The sequence below is a fragment of the Bubalus bubalis genome, chromosome 3, assembly GCF_019923935.1.
Source record: "Bubalus bubalis isolate 160015118507 breed Murrah chromosome 3, NDDB_SH_1, whole genome shotgun sequence".
NCBI lineage: Eukaryota > Metazoa > Chordata > Mammalia > Artiodactyla > Bovidae > Bubalus > Bubalus bubalis.
In genome coordinates this window covers 20,129,252-20,147,730 of record NC_059159.1, presented here as the reverse complement: position 1 = coordinate 20,147,730, position 18,479 = coordinate 20,129,252, and the positions used below count along the sequence as shown (strand labels likewise).

Here is an 18,479-nt window from a genome sequence, read left to right as displayed (position 1 = left end):
GGATAGGATTCCCACACGCGTTCGACAAAGACTTCCCCAGTGCCTCCTGCATGCCAGGCACCTTGGGAGGCACCAGGGTACATTATGGAGTAAGACACAAGGTCGCCCCCAGGGGTGACAGTCGCAAGTCAAGAATCAATTACATCAGGGACTTTTTCAGGGAGGTGGGAGGAGGAAAAAGCAGGGGCTCCTAACCTGGACTTAGGGACTGGAGAAGGCTTCCTGAGGCACGAGATGTCTAAGCTGATGGATAGAGCTGGCCATAGGAGAAGAAAGTGAGTAGTGACAAGTTTCCAGGAAGAGAGAACAACATGTTCAAAGGCCAGGAAGTGACAAGGTAACACCATCCAAGTCCCCAGGTTCACTGACGGTTGTGCGGGCTGAGAGCAGAGCCTGGAGGGACAAGCAGGGGCAGAGAAGGCAGGTGCTTGCAATCCATGGTTCCCCTAAGGGAAATGGGGAGCCGTGGAAGGATTCTAAGCAAGGGAGTGCCAGGGTGAGAGTTTCCTTTGCCCCTCCTGCAGTGGGGGCCCAGCATGTGAACCACTGGACCACCAGGGAAGTCCCAGAGCATCACTGTATTTAATGAACACTTAACACTTGGGAAAGTCAGTTGCTGATTAAAGTAAAATCCTACCCCAAAATAGTTCCCTTGGTCCTTTGTGCACTGATGGGAAATTGCTTAGATGATCCTTGTAAACTTTATACAGAGCATGGTGGGATGGGAGAAAATTAAACCCCTAAGGAAAAAAATAAAAGGTTTCTTGGCTCTCCTAGATGGCTTCTTTGACTGGATTTGACAGTGAAAAATGGGTTTATTACCTCTACAGACTCTTTACCCATTTTAAGGGAAACCCATCGCTCCTGGCCCCCTCCAGAAGGTTCTCTCTCAGTTATCCACTCCTCTCTCTGAACTGTAAATATTTCCCTTTTAATTGGCTCTTAACTCATCTCACTTAAGTCGAATCCAGGACCCTGCCTCTCCTGGGGGGTGTCTTCCCTGGGTCTGTTCCTTCCAGGCGCCCTCCTCCAAGGAGAGCTCTCCCTTTCCAGGGTCAGCTTCCCTTCCCCCTGAGTCCCTCCTCATCCCATTCCCCTCCCTCTGCTGATGCAGAAGCCACAGGCCCTTCCAGCCGCTACTTTCTGGACCTCTGGGTGGCATTGGTCCCCTCTGACTAGTCCCTACGGAAAACTCTTGCCTGTTGTGACCTCCTCACATTCTGACCCCTCCGAGGGCATGCCGGCTCTTCTCTGGCTCCTGTGCTGGCTCCTTTGCTTCTGCTCCACCAACCAGCCTGCTCAGCCCCACACCTGGGCATTTTCTGGCCTTTGGCCCCAGCCCTCTTCTCTCCCTTCTGCACAGTCCTCCATGGATGATTGCAGGCTCTCCTATCTTTAATGATTACTACTTGTTGTTCAACCTAAATCTCAATTTCTGGCCTAGAATTTGTACTCCCATCCCTGAAAACCCATAGAGACAATGGTCCTTTTTCTAGGCATCTATGTTGGGGCTTCCCAGGAGCACCTCAACCTCAAATTTATTGGTTTCCCCCTTAACCTTGCTGTTCTTCTTGTAGGTTCTTCTGATGAGGAAAGCCCCTCACCCACTCAAGTCACCCGTTAGAGGAAATTCCTTGGCAATCCAGAGGTTAGGACTCCTCCCATCCCCTGCAGCCGTCACAGGGTCCATGCATGGTTGTGGAACTAGGGTCCTACAACTTGCAGTGTGGGACCAAAAAAAGAAAAATCCATATATAACCAAGTCACCGAATGGAACTGTGTCTTTGTGTCATGGAGACACTGTGCTCTTTCTCACCCACCCACCCAGCCAATCAGACACCGAATCCTGTCAACTCCACCCACTACATTGCTCAGACCCTCCCTTCCTCTTGTCCTCCAGGTCACTGGCTTCAGTCTGGCCCTTTGCCTCCCGTCCGGTGTCATGATCTCTGTCTGTCCCACATCCAAGCCCTGCTCGGAACCACAGTCAGAGCCGTGTCCCCAGATTGCAGATTGGAGTGCAGTGACCTGCGTGTCCTTCGTCTGCTAGACCGGGCCTCTGAGCAGAAGCTCAGCTCAGGCCTGCCTCCTGGGGCCCAGATCTGGGGGCTGGAGATGGGCTCTGGATCCAGGAATCAACTCACCTTGAGCATATTCACAGAGGCTGGGGCAAAGTTTGTCCAAAGGGAAATAAGACCTAGTGAGGGGAACAGGACGTGTGGTCCTGTCGCGTAAGTAATTCTCCAAGAGACTCCTTTTTTGGTTTAGGCTGGCTGACACGATGATTGTGAAGCCTACAATGAAAGGACATCAGAGGAAGCGATGTGTCAGCAGGACACTTAGAGGAGGTGGGCAGGGGGCACCTTCTTCTATATCAGTTCCTCCAGCAGGTCAGGCAGAATCTCTCCCTCCCGCTCCCTGAGCATTACCCACCTTCCCTAGGAGACCTAGGATACCCCAGCAGAGTGGCTGTTCTTGACCTGTGCTTGGTCACACTGGTTGGGACTACTTTTACCAAGCACAGGGAAAGCATTATCCATCCTCTTGATGATGTGTTCTTACCCAGGAGAAGAGGCCATCACTTACAACAGGATCCAGAATGAAGTTCTTGGCCTGGAGAGGCTGGCCTTGTGGCCAGGGATGGATATGCCCTTAGATTCTGCTCCTCTTAGTACAAAGTCCACATGAACCGTTTCGATTTCAGAGACTGGGGCTGAAGACCCTTGACTGGGGTGCTTGCACTGGCGCATGGACAAATGTCTCCTCAAGCAGCAGAATACAGGGAAACTGTAAGGTGTTAAACATACCGGCATGGACCAGCAGTTGGGGCGATCATGAACCATAAGATACAAGGAGAGCACAGGTGTACTGCCACTTCTGAGCTGCCAAAAGCAAAAGCAGTGTATTGGGCACTCTCTCTGCATACAGGACCACGAGCAGTTGGGCAGACCACCTAAGCCAGCCCTGGGGCCCACTCTGCGGATCTGCCCCCACTCTTACTCCACTGAAGGAACCAGTCCACAGAGGGCAAGCAGGGAACCTGTGTTTTGTTCTTGCGCCTTCCTGCAGCAGCTTGAGTACCAGTAAGGCCCTGCCTCAATTCCTCCTCTGGCCTCTTATCAATTCTACTGATGGAAGTGTCCTAGGACGCAGCTTGGTAACAAAATGACCTGTATGTGGAATTTGCATATCAAAATAGAGCTGGTTGCAGAAGCAGCTGGTATCTGGAGAACCTGATCTTTGTGGGGTTGATTTCCCTGGTTTCACATGTTCCCAGATTTCTGTCTTTCTGCAATGCCTACTTTCCTTAAGACCCACATACTGCACAAGCCTTCCTGACCTGATCTCTTTTGCTGTCCCACCAACTCCTGTCTCCACCTCACACCCAATACGCTGACCTTGGCCATTTCTGACCCATGCCCAGGCTGTTTCAAGTTCTGTACCTTTGCACGTTCTGATCCTTTTGGCTGGAATGTACTGTCCATTCTCCTCCAGGCAAACTACAAGGTCATCTAAGGTGCCTTTCGGGGGAAGTGGTCTTGGAGGTGTGCAGGTTGGAAAGGATTCTCCCCCAGGTCACCAGGGAAGCATGTCCCATCTCTGGAACCCTCAGTTTCTCTGGTCCTGTCAGGACTGACTGCACAGAAGATGGTGTCTCCGGCACATCACCTGCCTGAGAATGGAGGTAGCTTTGCTCTCTTCCTCTGCAGTATTCTGGAAAAGGGTTTCCTGGGGATGAGGGTTGTGGACAGCGAGGTTAAGTCCATAGCCAGGGTTCCAGGCACCCTGACCAGTGATCGTCCATCAGTCCTGCTCCTGGGGTAAGGAGGGGGTCTTTCTTACACTGACTGCTCCCCCCACTGCCTGCTCCCCTCCAGTGACTCAGGGAGCTCAGGGCCTCCACGATGTGGAACTGGCTCAGCCCTCAGTTCCCCAGCTCCCTATAGGTGCTTTGTGTTCTCAGCATGACTCTGCAGGCTCCTGTGGGTGCCTGTAGGATTCTGGTGATGGAGGAGCAGAGGACATGATGAGGGCTTCCCAGTCTAGAGGAAGGAAGGAGCGAATCCTGCTGGAGGGTTGTGCTCAGGTGTGTTTTGCTTACAGCCAGGTAGCCAGGAGAAAGTTTGGGCCTGGAGCAGGAAGGAAGAGCCCAAGGACAGTCCCTTTCTGTCCCTGTCACATCTTCCTCTTCTGTCTCCAGCTGTGTATTCAAACCCAGCCCACCCCCACTTGTGCTCCAACCTTGAACCTGAGTGCTTGATTAGGAACAGGAAGACAGAGGCTGACATGGGCCACTTAAAATGCAGATTCCTACCTCAGCCCCATACCCAAACTGAGTTAACCACTACCCCACCCACCCTCCACTCCCTGCCAACCCTCTGCCCTTGGCTGCTGTCTTGAATGTACCCTTCATGCCATCGCCCAGAAGACCCACCCAGAGCCAGGAACTTTGAGACACTAAGGAGGCATCATTCACCCAGTTCTGTCTGTCCATGTGTCTATCTTGCATGCTGCGTTCTGATTCAAGAGCCTGAAGAGTCAGGAGTTTTAGCGATGTTCATCTTTATTTTTCTGTCCTTGTGGACTCTTCTGGTGATGGGCAGGGAGGAAGGTGGTGCTGGGAGTGAGGAAGGAGTTGGGAAGCAATGTTATCCCAGCCTGCCTCCCCCCGCCCCTCCGGATCCTCCAGTGTCCAGACCTGGACACAGCCTGACCGGAGCCAGCTGTTTGCAGACCTGAGCCGAGAAGAGCTGATGGCTGTGATGAGCTTCTTTACCTAGAAACCGGGCCCAGACCTGGTGGATGCAGCCCAGCCCAACCCTCAGACAACTGTGTCTTCTCGGTAGAGCTGCAGCTGCACCCCCCTCCCAAGGCTGCAGCCTCCGCCCACCTGAAAGGGAGCCCCCCCACCTTCCAGGAGGCACTGGCCATCATCTTCTTTGGCAGAGAACCCCAGCCCAATGTGACTGAGGGCTGGAGACAGTGCTGGCCTTAGGTCTGCGTCCACGATGCTCAACTCTGACTATGTGTGGGATATGGTCTTCTGCCCAGTGGGGCCATAGAAGTCAAATTCCATGCCACAGGCTACATCAGCTCAGCGTTCCTCTTTGGTGCTGCCCGAAGATATGGAAACCAGGTTGGGAAACACACGCTGGGCTCCATCCACACCCACAGTGCCCACTACAAGGTGGATCTGGACGTGGGGGGTAAGACACCCTAGGGGAGGCAACGATTCCAGTAGCAGGGGCTGAAAGACTGGGGACATCTTTGGGTGAGAGGGGAGGGAAGCAGGGGACACACTCAGTCTGGTCTTCTCGTTGGCCCCCACTCTGAAGCCAGGTGCAGGCAGAGTCCAGAGGGGGCAGGGCAGCTGCCTGACCAGGCCTCCTTCCTCCTCTCCCCCTTTGCACCACCCCCCACCCCCAGGACTGGAAAACTGGGTCTGGGCTGAGGATATGGCTTTTGTCCCTGCGGCGATACCCTGGAGCCCTGAGCACCAGATACAGAGGGTGCATGTGACCCGGAAGCAGCTGGAGACCGAGGAGCAGGCTGCCTTCCCCCTGAAGGGGCCTCCCCTCGCTACCTGTACCTGGCCAGCAACCAGAGCAACAAGTGGGGGCACCCTTGATGCTACTGCATCCAGACAGTCAGCTTTGCTGGGGGGCCACTGTCCCAGAACAGCTCCATGGAGAGAGCTTTCAGCTGGAGGTGGTGGGTGATGTGTATTGTTGGAGGTGGGTGGATTAGATGAGAACAGCATGTTCAGTTCAGTTCAGTCGCTCACTCGTGTCCGACTCTTTGCCACCCCATGAATTGCAGCACGCCAGGCCTCCCTGTCCATCACCAACTCCCGGAGTTCACTCAAACTCAGGTCCATCGAGTCAGTGATGCCATCCAGCCATCTCATCCTCTGTCATCCCCTTCTCCTCCTGCCCCTAATCCCTCCCAGCATCAGGGTCTTTTCCAATGAGTCAACTCTTCGCATGAGGTGGCCAAAGTACAGGAGTTTCAGCTTTAGCACCAGTCCTTCCAAAGAACACCCAGGACCGATCTCCTTTAGAATGGACTGGTTGGATCTCCTTGCAGTCCAGGGACTCTCAAGAGTCTTCTCCAACACCACAGTTCAAAAGCATCAATTCTTCAGCACTCGGAAGGGGCAATTGGGAACCCAGTTCAAATTCTATATGAGGTGACGTAAGAGCACAAAGCATTTCCTGGTTATCAAAAGGCCTACAGTAGATAAATGGTCCTCTTGGAAGGCTAAAGCCCAGGCAGATAAGTCTTTCCTGTTTTCCTGATGCTGTGAAATCCAAAGGGATCAACAGGAGAAGGCCATGAAAAGATGTTGGGCTCAGGTCAAGAGAAAAGAAAGATAAAGGAAAAGATCACCCAAGTACTGTATCTTTAAAACAAAAAAAAAAAAAGGTGTTTGGCCACTCACTAGGTGGGATGTGGGATGTGCAGGGAGCCGGCTGCACACTAGGGTGATATCACCATGATGGTGTGGATGAGCTGGGAAGCTGAAGTCCATGGGATCAGCTCCCTTCCATGATGATCAGGAAGCAGGACATGAGAGAGTGACCATGGACACCTGACCAGTGCATCTCTAGGTACCAGCTGGCTGTGACCCAGAGGAAGGAGACAGAGCCCAGCAGCTCCAGCATCTTCAATCAGAATGACCCCTGGACTCCCACTGTGGACTTTGCTGACTTCATCAAGAATGAGACCATTGCTGGAAAGGTCAGCTGACTGTGGGAGAAGAGGGAGGGGTGGGGGGCACAGAGATCAGCCCCACCTTCCTTTGGCGGGGAGCCTGAAAGCCCGTGATCAGCTGAAGGGCTGAGCTGACTCCTGCTTCTGTGCTTTTGTGGATCTGCTCACTATTTGTGGGGGGAAACTTCCTAAGCTGGGAGTTCATCTGCAGACCCTGGCTGAGGTACAGCCTTTCCTCGAGAGGCAGCAGCTCTCTCAGTCTCTGCTTGTGGACTGAGTCCTTTAAGGGCCCCAGGATTGAGAAGGGCTGGAATGACCAGGGAAGACCACACCTCTTATTTCTAAAACTTCATTTCTGTCTTCAGCACTAAAGGATTAATTTCCAAATGTTGAACTTTTCTGCCACCCAAACCTGATCTAACCTCCTCCATTCTCCTTCCTTCAGTTACAGTTTGGGAACTCTCCCAGAGTCGGGGGAGGTGCTAAAGTAGCCTGTGGCTGTCATTATTTCTCTTGGGATGGGTCGGCTGATGGCGATGTGATGGGAAATGTCAGAGATGGCACCTGTAGGCTGGGTCATTGAGGCTGGTGTTGCTCCTAATATGAAGTTGATTCTTTATGCTTTGACTTCTGGGCTACTATGAAAAAATGTTTAAAGATTTAAAACCCTCTTGAGTGATGGTGGGCTCCCAAAGTGAATCCTGTGGGAGGCAGAGGTTAGCAGCACCAGGGCTCATGACCCTCTTTCTTCCCCTACTAGGACTTGGTGGCCTGGGTGACAGCTGGTTTCCTGCACATCCCACTTGCAGAGGACATTCCCAACATGGTGACAGTGGGAAATGGTGTGGGCTTCTTACTGCAACCTTAAAACTTCTTTGACCTCTACCCCTCCATCACTTCTGCTGACTCCATCTACTGCCACAAAGACCAGGATGCTGGGTCCTGTGAGGTCAATTCCCTGGCTTGTCTGCCCAAGGCTCCTGCCTGTGCCCCTGATCTCCCTGCCTTCTCCCATGGGGACTTCTTCCAGAACTAGGTGTTTCCTGGGATGGAGAATGAGACTGGGGCTCCAGGGTCTGGGAGTGTGGGGAGAAGGGCCAGGAACTGAGGAGCCTGTGCCCTCTTCTCCCTCCTCACGTCCCGGGGTCCTCTCTCTCCTCCATCGTCCTCCCTTGCTTACCACCTCGCTGGGATCATCCTGAAGCTATGCTGCCTGAATCAGGGGCTTCTCAGCTCTGTGCACCCCAACCTGCTGGGTTCCTGTCGCAGAGGAGAGGAACGGTCAGCCGAGAGGCTGGAGTCATGGTTACACGTTTCTAGAAGACTCCTCGGTTTGGTGTTTTTCATTTTCTTTTCTTTTGTCTTTGCTTTCTGCTTTCCCCAAATGGTTTTAGGCCATGCCAGGTCTCTCCTGAGACTCCCCAGTCTTCGAGAGGAGAGGAAGCGAGGTCTCTCTGGGACTGGTTGCCTAGAGGCCGTGGGCAGGGTTCCTGGCAGGCTTGTGAATCCAGGAGTCCAGCTGGAAGGGGCTCTTTGGCCCATGTTTCCTCTCATCCTGGTCCTCCTTCTCCCTCTTCCTTCTTGCCTCACCTTCTCCTGTTCTTACCTATTCTTATAATCTGGGATTTACATCCCAGCCCTGAGATGTTCCTCAGCTCTCATTTTTCAACTCTGGTCTCCTCTCCTGACTCTAGGCCTGTGGAAGTCTGAAAATGCAAGGGACATCTAGCTTGAGAGGACAGTCTCCGTCTGTCTCCCTGTGTCTGGGAGCTGCCCCTTCCCCCAGTCCTGGGGCAAGGTGTTTCCCCACAGTTCTTTCTGCCCGTTTGTATAGGCCTGTCTTGCGTCCTCTTGCAGAGGATGGTCATGGAGACAGCAGCAGCTCTAGTTAGCACTTGAGGTGGTTTGTGGGTGCAGTGGTAATGAGGAGTGGTCATTTTGTGCCAGGTGTGTGGTGTGACCAGGGTCCTCTGAACTTAGCAATAGCCAAGATGGGAGACTGGGTGAAAGCCAAGGGTGAGAAGCAGAAAGACTAGTCACACCATGCCATGGGGGCCAGGGGCGGACCAATCACGTGTGAGCATGCAAATGAGCCAGGGCCTCTGGGGGTGGAGCCTCCCCCACAGGCTGTCCCTACAGGATCCGGGGTCTCTCCACAAATGTCCAGAGATCGGACATAATAGAACTCTGCTTCCCTAGAACATTTGTTAGGTAAGTTCTAATACGGCTTGACAAAGAAATACTCCGCAGTTGTAAAACTGTATCTTTTTATACAAATTACTCTTGTAAAGAGTAAGACAATGCACAGAATTGTGGACCGGTCACCTCCATTTGTGTTTTATGGGGGAGGATCATATAAATCCATATTTTCGTATCTTATAGATGCATATTCAGAAGACACGGGTAACACTGCCTCTGTGAAGAGGAACCAGGAGGTAGGGACTTGGGAGGGCGGAGACTCGATACTACATATCCTTTTGTACATTTTGAATTTTGAACCGTGTGACTGTATTACCTATTCATTTATTATTATTCAAAAAATAAATGGGGCTAAGTAGTTTCTGACTTCATTCTTTAAAGTAACTTGTCTTTTTCTTGCCAGGAAAATCCCATGGACAGAGGAGCCCAATAGGCTACAGTCCACAGGGTGGCAAAGAGTCATACATGACTGAGTGACTTCACTTTCAGGGTAGGAGGGTACTGTGCCCAGGGACTCAATTTTTTCAAGTGTTTGAGACCCAGAGAAATGGGTGTGGCCTCTGTGCTTAGTCAGTCAATCATGGACAACTCTTTGTGACCTCATGGACTGTAGCCTACCAGGCTCCTCCATGGATGGAATTCTCCAGGTAAGAATACTGGAGTGTATTGCCTTTTCCTTCTCCAGAAAATCTTCCTGACCCACGGAGAGAACCTGTGTCTCCTGCATTGCACAGAGGTGTGGCCTCTGGTGACCCCTTTGCCTCTTCTTGCCTGTATATCTCCAAGAAAAAGTGTTAAATGTTAAGAAATTTCTTTTGCTGTCTCTTGCTTACTCTCCCTGTCTGTCTCAATTCAAAGAGGGGGAATGAGAGCCTGCTGGAAGCCAAGGTAGGGCTGGGTGTTGAAGGACAGGAAACAGATTTCAGATGCTGCTCAGCTTCTGACCTGAGGGAGATCATATCCAGGGAGCACAGAAGCTGCTGCTCCCTTCTGTCCTGCTCCAGGCCCAGGTTCACTTCTTGGACAAAGGTGGATGAAGTTGAGCTGGACAGAAGCTAGGTTCCAAAGAACAGGGAGAAAGCCCTCAGTCAGGAGACAGGGCTAGTGCTGGGTGGGTGAATTTATTACATGACCTGAAGTGAAAGTCAGAGTGACAGAGGACAGAGATGGAGGGAAAGGAGAGGCTAAAGACTTGAGACAGAGGAGAAAAATGGGTGCTGTGGCCACTGTGGCTCTAATACTGACTTGATGCCTCTTCTTTCTCTGACTTGAGGCATTGAACTTCTCCACGACGTGTTTTTGCTGTTGTCTCCACCTCCTCTTTGCTCCTTTTTATGGTCAGTTGCACAATAGTCAGTGCTGGAGGCAAGAGGAAGAAATAAATGCGGTGTCCACCCCTTCCCCAGCCTGGTTGAATAAGTCGCAAGTCATCGCCCTGAGTCCCATGTCCAGACCAAGGCTGTGAGTGTTTACAAGTGGTGAGTGTGCCTGTGAGTGTGTGTGGATGCTCGCTTAGAGCTTTTTTAAAAGTTTCTTGTCAGGGTTTTTTGTTTTGTTTTCTTAAATATTTTTCTTTCTTTCTTTCTTCGGCTGTGCTAGGTCTTAGTTGTGGCATGAAGGATCTTCAATCTTAGCTGTAGCATGTGGGATCTAGTTCCCCAACCAGGGATCCAACCAAGGGCCCCTGCACTGCGAGCAGGGGAATGTTACCCACTGGACCATCCGAGAAGTCCCAGAGCACTGCTATATTTAGGAACACTTACCACCTGGCAGGTTCAGTTACTGAATAAGGTAAAATCCCAGCCAAAAATCAGTATTAGTTTGTGCGGTGATGTATAATTGTATAGAAGATTCTTGTATACTTTATACAGTGCTTGGTGGGTTTGGAAACAGGGGATACCCCTAACCAAATAAAAAAGGTATATGAGGTCCTGCTGACAGCTTCTCTGAGAGACTTATCAGTGAAAATCGGCTACCATCTCCAGTATTCTTGCCTGGAGAATCCCATGGACAGAGGAGCTTGGTGGACTACAGTCCATCAGGTCGAGAAGAGTTGGATACGACTGAATCTTAGTACAGTATGTATCAGTGAGAATGGGCTCGTTTATTCTACAGCCTGTTTACTTGTTTTAAGGGGAAAGCCACCCCTCCAGCTGCTCCCAAATGGTTCTCTCTCAGTTATCCAACCCTCTCCCTGAACTTTTTATGTCTCCCTCTTGACTGGCTCTTGCCTCACATCTCGTTAAGTCTCTGCCAGGACCCTGACTCTCCAGGACAGGGTCTTCCCTCAGCTTGTGCCTCCCAGATGCCTTCCTCCAAGGAGAGCTCTACTTTTCCTGGATCAGCTTCCCGTCCCCAGCAGGCCCCAGATCCCCAGTTTCTCCTTATCCCACTCCCCTTTTACTGCTGATGCAGAATGACAGGCCCTCCCAGCTGATACTTTCTGGACTCTGGGTGGCATTGGTCCTTCTGACTAGTCCCTACTGAAAAGTCTCACCTGTCGAGACCTCCTCATATTCTGACCACCCTGAGGGCATGCCGCATGCTTCTCAGCCTCTTATGCCAGCTCCTTTGCCTCTGCTCTGCTTACCAACCTGCTCAGCCCCACACATGGGCATCTTCTGGACTCTGGCCCTGCTCCTCCTCTCTCCCCTCTGCAGAGTCCTCTCTGGGTGATCTCAGGCTTCCTATTTTTGTGCGTTAGTCACTCAGTTGTGCCCAACTCTTTGCCACCCCATAGAGTGTACCCTGCCAGGCTCTTCTGTCCATGGAATTCTCCAGGCAAGAATACTGGAGTGGGTGGTCATTTCTTTCTCTGGGGAATCTTCCCAACCCAGGGATCAAACCTACGTCTCCCATATCACAGGCAGGTTCTTTATCATCTAAGCAATGACTACATTTTGTTGTTTGACACAAATCTCTATTTCTAGCCTAGAAGCTGTTCTCTGGCCCTTGAAACATATAGACCCAGTGGCCTTTTTTCTGGGCATCTATGCTGGGGCTTCCCACAGGAACCTCACCTCAAGCTTGTTGGAATCCTCCTTCAACTTGCTGCTCTTCCTGTAGGTCCTTCTGGAGAAGGCCCCTCACCCCCAAGTCACCCAGTGGAGACCTGGCGTCCTCGTGTCACCAAAGAGTCTGTATCCTTTCTCACGCACCCAGCCAATCAGACACCACGTCCTGCCGACACCCCCGGCCACATTGCTCAGATTCCTCACTTCTTCTCTGTCCTGGAGGTCACTGGCCTCATCTGACCCTTTGCCTCCTGTCGCTGTCCTCGCTTCTGTCTTTGACACACTCGGTGCTCTCTCAGCATTGAAGCCACAGCTGTACCCCTGGGGTGCAGATCAGAGTACAGTGACCTGGGCAACCAGAGCGGTTCCACTGGCCTCATGGGGACTCCGGGACAGCAGGCAGGCTCAGGCAGCACGTTCTGGGGCCCAGCCTGGGAACTGGGGATGGCACCTGGCTTCCAAGGATAGAGTTGCCTTCAGCACATTTACACAGGCTGCGGGCAAGTTTGTCCAAAGGGAAATAAGGCTTACTAGAGGAAGCAGGATGTGTAGCTCCTTTCCCCTGAGTATCTATCCAACAGAAACACCTTCAAACAGTTGTTTACGATGTGTGATATGATGATTGTGAAGCCTAGGATGACACGAATTCAGAGGAAGCAATGTGACAGCAAGACGCTTCTAGAGAAGGTGGGCAGAGGGGCACCTTCTGCTATATCAGTTCCTCCTCAAGGTCAGGCCAAAGCTCTCCCTCCCACTCCCTGATCATCACTTCTTCTCCTCTAGGAGACCTGGGGATTCCCCACCAGAGTGGACATTCTTGATCTGTGATTGGTAACACTGGTTGGGACGAAAAAATGCATTAGGTGTTCTCTTGACAATGTGTTCTGAGCTGGGAGGAAATACCATGACTTATCAAAGGATCCAGAATGAAGTTCCTGGGCTGGAAAGGCTTGCCGTGGGGCCAGGGATGGGTTTGACTTTAGTTTCTCTCCCCCCTTTATTACAAACTCCATATGAACCTTTCAAACTGAGACAGGCTAGGGCCTGAGTTCCTATACTGGAGCGCTTGCACTTGGCATCTGAACAGATATCTCCTTGAGCAACAGAATACAAAGAAACTGTAACAGACTAAAAATATCTGCAAGCACTGGGCAGTCCGGGCAGTTATGAACAATGAGACACAAAAAACACAGAAATGTATTGCTGCTTCTGAGGTGAAAGGAGAAGAGCAGGGTTGGGCATGACCCCTGCACACAGCACCACCAAAGGGGTGGGCAGACCACCTAAGCCAGCCCTCAGTCCGCTCCACGGATCTGCCCCCACTCTTACTCCACTGGAGGAACCAGGCCACAGAGGGCAAGCAAGGGAACCTGTGTTTTGTTCTTGCTCCTTCCTGCTGCAGCTCGAGTACCAGTTAACTCTCATTTGATTTACTTCACCAGCCTCATTTCAATTCAATTGATGTAATAGTCTGAGGCCCCAGGTTGGTCACAAAATGACCCGTATGTGGAATTTCCATATCAAAATAGAGCTGGCTGCAGAAGCAGCTGGTATCTGGAGAACCTGACCTTTCTGAGGTTGATTTCCCTGGTTTCACATGTGCCCAGATTTCTGTCTTTCTGCATTGCCTACTTTCTTTAAGACCCACACACTGCACAAGCCCTCCTGACCTGATCTCTTCTGCTGTCCCACCAACTCCTGTCTCCACCTCACACCCAATGCGCTGACCTTGGCCATTTCCTGCCCATGCCAGGTGCTTCAAGTTCTGTACCTTTGCACCTTCTGATCCTTTTGGCTGCAATGTACTGTCCATTCTCCTCCAGCAAACTGTCTGCAAGGCCATCTAAGGTGACTTCTGGGGAAAGTGGTCTTGGACAAGTCCAGGTTGGAAAGGACTTTCCCCCAGTTCACCAGGGAAGCATGTCCCATCTCTGGAACCTCAGTCTCTCCTGGTTCCCTCAGGATCTGGCTGAACATAAGATGGTGTCTACCTCACATCACCTGCCTGACAATGGAGATAGCTTTGCTCTCTGCTTCCGCAGCATTCTGGAAAAGGGTTTCCTGGGGATGAAGGTTGCGGACAGCTAGGTTAAATTCACAGCCAGGGTATTATGCACCCTGACATCTGATGTGGTCCTTCAGTTCTGCTCAAGGGGTGGGGGTCTCTATAAGCTGCAACTTCCCACCCCCTCCAGCTTCTGAATGGATTCACTCTCTCAGGCTTTCCTCTAGTGACTCCAGGAGTTCAGGATCTCCAAGATGTTGACCTGGCTCAGCTCTTCAGCCCCTCAGCTCCCCACAGGTGATTGGTGTTCTCAGCATGATTCTCCAGGCTCCTATGCATGCCATTAGGGTTCTGGTTGCTGCATGGGAGCCCTCATCAGAGGGCTTCATGGACTAGAGGAAGGAAGATGGAATCTGGCTGGATGGCTGAACACAGGGGAGTTTTGCTTGCAGCCATGTAGCAAGGAGCAAGGTTCCATCGAGAGAGTGGAAAAAGAGCCCTGGGACACATCACTTCTACCACTTCTTCCCTCCAGCTGTGTCTCCCACACCCATGCCTCCCCCATTTTGTTCCCCAACAGGGAAGCTGAGTGTTTGATTTGAAACAGGAGGACAGAGGCTGACACGGGCCACTTAAAATTCAGGTTATAACCTCAGCTGCATCTTCTGAGCCTGGCCTGATCACTGCCCCGCCCCAGCCTCCAACCACTGCCAACCCTCTCTCCTCGGCTGCTTTTCCTTAGTGTATAATAACACGTTGACCCGAAGCACAAGTCAAAGACAGGAATCTACAGACACCGAAGGAGGCACTGTGCACCCAGTTCTGTCGGTCTGTCCATCATGCATGTTACACTCCAAATCAAGAGCCTGAAGACAGCCAGAGCTTTAGTGATGTTCATCTTCATTTTTCTGCCCTTGTGGACTCTTCTGGTGATGGGCAGGGAGGAAGGTGGTGTTGGGAGTGAGGAGGGCATTGGGGAGCAATGTCATCCCAGCCTGCCTCCCCGCTGCCCCTCCAGATCTCCTAGTGACCAGCCCTGGACACACCCTGACCAGAGCCAGCTGTTTGCAGACCTGAGCCCAGAAGAGCTGACAACTGTGATGAGCTTCCTGACTCAGCAGCTGGGGCCAGACCTGGTGGATGCAGCCCAGGCCCGACCCTCAGACAACTGTGTCTTCTCAGTAGAGCTGCAGCTGCCCCCCAAGGCTGCAGCCCTGGCCCACCTGGACAGGGGGAGCCCCCCACCTGCCCGGGAGGTACTGGCCATCGTCTTCTTTGGCGGACAACCCCAGCCCAATGTGACTGAGCTGGTGGTGGGGCCTCTGCCCCAGCCCTAATACATGCGGGATGTGACCGTGGAGCGTCATGGGGGCCCCCTGCCGTATTACCGACGTCCCTTTCTTACCCGAGAGTACCTGGACATAGACCAGTTGATCTTCGACAGAGAGCTGCCCCAGGCTGCTGGTGTCCTCCACCACTGCTGCTCCTACAAACAAGGAGGAAGGAACCTGGTCATCTTGACCACAGCTCCCCGCAGCATCCAGTCAGGGGACAGGGCCACGTGGTTTGGCCTCTACTACAACATTTCAGGATCTGGGATCTACCTGCACCCTATGGGGTTGGAGCTGCTGTTAGATCACAAGGCTCTGGACCCTGCCCAGTGGACCATCCAGAAGGTGTTCTTTCAAGGCCACTACTATGAGAGTCTGGCCCAGCTGGAGGAGCAGTTTGAGGCTGGCCAGGTGAATGTGGTGGTGATCCCAAACAATGGCACAGGTGGGTCCTGGTCCCTGAAGTCCCAGGTGCCCCCAGGTCTGGCTCCCCCTCTGCAGTTCCATCCTCAGGGGCCCCGCTTCAGGGTCCAGGGCAATCGAGTGTCCTCCTCATTGTGGACTTTCTCCTTTGGCCTTGGAGCTTTCAGTGGTCCTAGGATATTTGACGTTCGATTCCAGGGAGAACGGCTAGCTTATGAGATCAGCCTGCAAGAGGTCCTGGTGTCTATGGTGGGAATACCCCAGTCGCAATGGTGAGCCGCTACACGGATCGAGACTTTGGCATGGGCAAGATCACCACGCCCCTGACCCGAGGCGTCGACTGCCCCTATCTGGCCACCTATGTGGACTGGCACTTCCTTCTGGAGTCCCAAGCCCCCAGGACCCTACACGATGCCCTTTGCGTATTTGAGCAGAACAAGGGCCTGCCCCTAAGGTGACACCACTCAGATGTGTTTTCTCACTATTTTGGGGATCCTTGTGGAGACAGTGCTGGTCTTCAGATCTGTGTTGACCTTGTTCAACTATGACTATGTGTGGGATGTGATCTTTCACTCCAATGGGGCCATTCAAGTCAAATTCCTTAGATAATTGCTTAGATGATCCTTGTTAATTTTATACAGAGCATGGTGGGATGGGAGAAAATTAAATCCCTAACAACAACAAAAAAAAGGTTTCTTGGCTCTCCCAGACAGCATCTTTGACTGGATTTGGCAGTGAAAATGAGTTCATTATCTCTACAGACTCTTCACCTGTTTTAAGGGAAACCCACCGCTCCTGGACCCCTCCAGAAGGTTCTCTCTCAGTTATCCACTCCTCTCTCTGAACTTAAATATTTCCCTTTTAATTGGCTCTTGACTCATCTCACTAAGTTGAATCCAGGGCCCTGCCTCTCCTGGGGGGTGTCTTCCCTGGGTCTGTTCCTTCCAGGCGCCCTCCTCCAAGGAGAGCTCTCCCTTTCCAGGGTCAGCTTCCCCTCCCCTTGAGTCCCTCCTCATCCCATTCCCCTCCCTCTGCTGATGCAGAAGCCACAGGCCCTTCCAGCCGCTACTTTCTGGACCTCTGGGTGGCATTGGTCCCCTCTGACTAGTCCCTACGGAAAACTCTTGCCTGTTGTGACCTCCTCACATTCTGACCCCTCCGAGGGCATGCTGGCTGCTTCTCTGGCTCCTGTGCTGGCTCCTTTGCTTCTGCTCCACCAACCAGCCCACTCAGCCCCACACCTGGGCGTTTTCTGGCCTTTGTCCCGGCCCTCCTCTCTCCACTCTGTACAGTCCTCCCTGGGTGATCGCAGGCTCTCCTGTCTTTAATGATTAGTACTTGTTGTTCGACCTAAATCTCAATTTCTAGCCTAGAAGCTGTTCTCCCATCCCCAGAAACCCATAGACACAATGGTTCTTTTTCTGGACATCTGTGCTGGGGCTTCCCAGGAGCACCTCAACCTCAAACGTATTGGTTTCCCCCTTAACATTGCTGTTCTTCTTGTAGGTCCTTCTGATGAGGAAAGCCCTCACCCACTCAGGTCACTGCTGCTGCTGCTGCTGCTGCTGCTAAGTTGCTTCAGTCGTGTCCGACTCTGTGCGACCCCATAGACAGCAGCCCACCAGGCTCCCCTGTCCCTGGGATTCTCAAGGCAAGAACACTGAAGTGGGTTGCCATTTCCTTCTCCAATGCATAAGAGTGAAAAGTGAAAGTGAAGGCGCTCAGTCGTGTCCGACTCTCAACGACCCCATGGACTGTAGCCCACCAGGCTCCTCCATCCATGGGATTTTCCAGGCAAGAGTACTGGAGTGGGGTGCCATTGCCTTCTCCGCCTAGGTCACTGGTTAGAGGAAATTCCTTGGTGGTCCAGGGGTTAGGGCCCCTCCCTTATGCTGCAGCCGTCATGGGGTCCATGCATGGTTGGGGAACTAGGGTCCTACAACTTGCAGTGTGGGACCAAAAAAAGAAAAGTCCATAAATTACCAAGTCCCCGAATGGAAACTGTGTCTTGTGTCGCCTAAATCACTGTGCCCTTTTCATCCACGCACCCAGCCAATCAGACACCAAGTCCTGTCAACTCCGCCCACCACATTGCTCAGACCCTCCCTTCCTCTTGTCCTCCAGGTCACTGGCCTCAGTCTGGCCCTTTGCCTCCCATCCAGTGTCACAGTCTCTGTCTGTCCCACAACCAAGCCCTGCTCAGAACCACAGTCAGAGCTGTGTCCCCAGATTGCAGATCAGAGTGTAGTGACCTGCATGTCCTTCCACTGCTGGACCAGGCCTCTGAGCAGAAGCTCAGCTCAGGCACTGCTACCTGGAGCCCAGATCTGGGGGCTGGAGATGGGCTCTGGCTCCCAGGACAACTCACCTTGAGCATATTCACAGAGGCTGGGGTCAAGTTTGTCCAAAGGGAAATAAGACCCAGTGGGGGCAACAGGTCGTGTCTTCTAGTAATTCTCCAAATGAGACTCCTTTTTTCCTTTAGGCTGGCTGACACGATGATTGTGAAGCCTACGATGAAAGGACATCAGAGGAAGCGATGTATCAGCAGGACACTTAGAGGAGGTGGGCAGGGGGCACCTTCTTCTATATCAGTTCCTCCAGCAGGTCAGGCAGAATCTCTCCCTCCCGCTCCCTGAGCATTACCCACCTTCCCTAGGAGACCTAGGATACCCCAGCAGAGTGGCTGTTCTTGACCTGTGCTTGGTCACACTGGTTGGGACTACTTTTACCAAGCACAGGGAAAGCATTATCCATCCTCTTGATGATGTGTTCTTGCCCAGGAGAAGAGGC

The 18,479-nt window shown here is 52.3% G+C and overlaps 1 long non-coding RNA gene and 2 pseudogenes across 1 annotated transcript; 2 read left to right on the top strand and 1 right to left on the bottom strand.

Annotated features, from left to right (window-relative positions):
- LOC102403656 overlaps window positions 1–9,868 on the top strand; it is a 29,111-nt pseudogene extending 19,243 nt beyond the window's left edge.
- A 150-nt stretch (window positions 9,869–10,018) lies between these two features.
- Window positions 10,019–12,058, bottom strand: LOC112583666. Its single transcript, XR_003107774.3, has 2 exons — window positions 11,934–12,058; window positions 10,019–10,272 (listed from the first exon to the last, which is right to left on the bottom strand). It is a non-coding gene; the product is annotated as an uncharacterized LOC112583666 (long non-coding RNA).
- A 1,732-nt stretch (window positions 12,059–13,790) lies between these two features.
- LOC102400193 lies at window positions 13,791–17,181 on the top strand (annotated as a pseudogene).
- The last annotated feature ends 1,298 nt before the right edge of the window (window positions 17,182–18,479 follow it).